Raw genomic sequence first — 4,388 nt, forward strand, 5'->3', positions numbered from 1 at the left:
TTAAATGGTAATGAATGAATTGCAGGGAGTTCAGTGTGGCGAATTCTGAGAGTTAAAAACTTCAGGGAGACCCAGTCATAGGAGAGCCCCCAACACTTTCTTGAGTTTTACCTCCAGGAAATCAACTGGGTCCTCACAGTGACTATCAGAGAATAATTCCCATGTGTTTCTCGCAAGGAAAGGGAAAAAGGAACCATTCTGAAATAGACCAGAGCACTTCATTCTCCTTCACAAGGTCTGCCCTCAGGAGAAACTAACCAGAGCCTAAACTACTGGGGCTTTATCTGAGCCTTAATGACCTGGGGGAAGAGAAATCTTAACTCTAGCCAGCGGTAGTCTTCCACATGGGAGACGAGAAATGCCTAACTCCAACCCACTTAAACCAATTCTGTTCCAGTTGCTTTTGTTGTTGTTGTTGTTGTTGTTGTTGTTGTTTTTAGGGAGAAAAAAATGAGAAGCATTTGTGACAGTCCAGAGGCACAGGCTTTCTGAGGACTGAGACCTAATCATAGAACTATAGGACATCCCCCTCCCCTACCACCTTACAACCACATGAGTAAAGGATTATTTACAGAAGTTCCTTTTACTCAGTACATTCTCAAGAAAATAATACACTAATTTACATTAGACTGAGTAAATTCTCTGGTTATTAAGAAAAAAATTACAAGGTGTACTAGGGGCAAAAAACACAGATTGAGGAGACAAAGCAAGCATCAGAACCAGATTCAGATATGGCAGAGATGTTGAGATTATCAGACCAGGAATTTAAAACAAACAATAACTAATATGCTAAAGTAGACATGAATAATGGACAAAGCAGACAGTGTGCAATAATAAATGGGCCATGAAGGCAGATATATGAAAATACTAAGAAAGAATCAAAAAGAAGTGCTAGAGATCAAAACACTGCAATAGAAATGCAGAACGTCTTTGATGTGGTTGTAAGTACACAGGACACAGCTGACAAAGAATCTCTGAGCTTGAGGATATGTCAGTGCAAACCTCCAAAACCGAAAAAGCAAACAGAAAAGAGACTGGGGAATAAAAAAACAGAATAGAATATCCAAGAACTGTGGGATGACTACAAAAGTTGTAACATATACATAATACATAATGGAAATATCAGAAGTAGAAAGAAGAGAAAGGGACAGAGAAATATTTAAAACAATAATGACTGAAAATTTCCCCCAAATGAATGTCTAATAACGAACTACAGACTCAGGAAACTCATAAACCAATAAGCAGAATAAATGCCAGAAAAAAGACTATATCTAGACATATAATATTCAAACTGCAGAAAATCAAAGATTAAAAAAAGTTTGAAAAAAGCTAGAGAGAAAAAAAATCCTTATCTATAAAGAAGCAATTATGTTTGTTTTCTCACAAACTATGCAAGCAAGGAAAGTGAAATGAAATATTTGAAATGTTGAGAGGAAAACGACCCACCAACCTGGAATTCTGTTTTCTGCAAAATTATTCTTCAAAAGTTAAGAAGAAATAAAGACTTTCCCAGACAAATAAAAATTGAGGGTATCTATTGCTAGTAGACCTCTTTCATAATAAAAATTAAAATAAGCTATTTAGAGATAAGGATTATATAGGTCAGTGTGATAGTCCATTCGCACTCTGCTATGAAGAAATACCCAAGGCTGGCCTCTATAAAAGAAAGAGGTTTAAGCCGGACGCGGTGGCTCACGCCTGTAATCCCAGCACTTTGGGAGGCCGAGGTGGGCGGATCATGAGGTAAGGAGATCGAGACCATCCTGGCTAACACAGTGAAACCCCGTCTCTACTAAAAATACAAAACAATGAGCCGGGCGTAGCGGCGGGCGCCTATCCCAGCTACTCGGGAGGCTGAGGCAGGAGAATGGCGTGAACCCGGGAGGCGGAGCTTGCAGCGAGCCGAGATCGCGCCACTGCACTCCAGCCTGGGGCAGAGCGAGACTCCGTCGCAAAAAAAAAAAAAAAAAAAAAAAAACAGAAAGCAGTTTAATTGACCCATGGTTCCTCAGGGCTGGGGAGGTCTCAGGAAACTCACAATCATGGAAGACGGCAAGGAGAAGGAGGCACCTTCTTCACATTGAGGCAGGAGGAATTGCCCAGTAAAGGGGGGAAAGCCCCTTGTAAAACCATCGGATCTCGTGAGAACTCACTATCACGAGAACAGCATGGAGGTAACTGCCCTCATGATTCAATTACCTCCCACCAGGTCCCTCCCATGGTACGTGGGGATTATGGGAACTACAATTCAAGACGAGATTTGGGTGGGTACGCAGCCAAACCATGTCAGTCAGAAACTCAGACCTACATAAAGAAAGGAAAAACATCAAAGAAGAAATAGATGAAAGTAAAATTAAAATTATTTTCTTTCTTATTCTTAATTGACCTAATAAAGAAGAGTTTGTTCAAAATTATGATAGCAACAATGTATTTTATTATTTGCATATATATATATGCTATGTGTATGTGAAATACATGGCAGAAATAATACAAGTGATGGGAGGAAGGAATTAGGAATATTTTATTATAAGGCACTATTTGTGAAGTAAGTATAGTTTTATTTGAAAATGGAGTTGAATTAGTTGTAACTGTATATTGCAAACTCTAGAGCAACTATTAAAAATATTAAAAAGTGCAACTGATATACTAAGAAGGAAAGAGAAAATGGAATAATGTAAAATGTTCAATCAAAGCCACAAAAGGCAGAAAAATAATGGAAGACAAAAAAAGGAACAAATAACAGGGACAACAATGGAAAACACTAAAAAATGTGGTAGATACTAATCTGACCCATATCAGTAATCTCTTTGAATGACAGTCCACCAATTAAAATACAGAGAATTAAGAAAGCATCCAAAATAAAACCCAATTGTGTGTTGCCTATAAGAAATTTACTTTAAAGACATACAGAAAAAAGTAAATGGGTGGAGAAAGATATATTATCCTAACACTAATCAAAAGAAAGCAGGAATAACTATATTCTGTAACAATATTAATTTCAGACAAGGCAGAGTTCAGTGCAAGGAAAGTTATCTGGATAAAGAAGGGCATTACATAATGTAAAAAGAGGTCAATTATTCAAGAAGACATGGTAATCTTTGATGTGTATGCACCTAACAATATGGCATCAAAATAAGTGAGGCAAAAAGTAATAGAGCAGTCCAGATATGGTGGCTTATGCCGCTAATCCTAGCACTTCGGGAGGCCAAGGCAGGAGGATTACTTGAGGTCTCTCACTTTGAGGCCAGGCTGGGCAAACATAATAAGATCCCATCTATATAAAAAATTTTTTAAAATTAGTTGGGCATGGTAGTGTGTGCCTGTAGTACCAGCTACTCAGGAGGTTCAGGCAGAAGGATCACTGGAGCCCAAGAGATAGAGGCTGCAGTGAACTATGATTGTACCACTGCACGCCAGCCTGAGTGACAGAGCAACACCATAATAAATAAATAATTTTTAAAAAGCTAATCAAACAGAAAGGAAAAATAGATGAATCTATTATGATAGTTGAAGATTTCAATATTCCTGTATCAGAAATGGCAGATCTAGCAGACAGAAAGCCAGTAAGGACACAGTTGAACCCAACACAATGAATCACCTGGATATCTAGATATTTATAGATTGCTTCATCTAACAACAGCAAAATACACATTCTCTCAAACTCCTCTGGAACATTCACCAAGATATACCACATTTTAGACCATAAATCACACCTTAACAAATTTTAAAAGCACAGAAATTATACAATGTCTTCTCTCAGACCACAATGGAATTAAACTAGAAATCAATAATAGAAAGCTAGCTGAAAAATCCCCCAAATGCTTGCAGATTAAAATGTCTGGACTGCTCTATTAGTTTTTGCCTCACTTATTTTGATGCTATATTGTTAGGTTCATACTTTTAAATAACACATGGGTCAAAGAAGAAATTGCAAGGGGAAATTAAAAAATATTTTAAGCTAAATGAAAATGAAAACACAATGTATCAAAATTTATGGGATGAAGTAAAAGTAATGTTTAGAAGGGTATTTATAGCACTGAATACATATGTTAGAAAAGAAGGGCCAGGTGCAGCGGCTCACACCCAGAATCCTAGCACTTTGGGAGACCAAGGTGAGCAGACTGCTTGAGCTCAGGAGTTTGAGACCATCTTGAGCAACATGGCAAAACTCCATCTCTACAAAAAATACAAAAATTAGCCCGGCATAGTGGCGCAAACCTGTACTCCTAGCTGCTGGGGAGGCTGATGCGGGAGGATCATTTGAGCTTGGGAAGCAGAGGTTGCAGTGAGCCAAGATTGCACCACTGTCCTCCAAACTGGGTGACAAAGGGAAACCCTGTCTCAAAAAAAAAAAAAAAAAAAAAAAAAAAAAAAAAAAAAAAAAAAAA

This window comes from Rhinopithecus bieti, unplaced genomic scaffold (genome assembly GCF_001698545.2).
Source record: "Rhinopithecus bieti isolate Rb0 unplaced genomic scaffold, ASM169854v2 scaffold_17971, whole genome shotgun sequence".
Classification (NCBI taxonomy): Eukaryota; Metazoa; Chordata; class Mammalia; order Primates; family Cercopithecidae; genus Rhinopithecus; species Rhinopithecus bieti.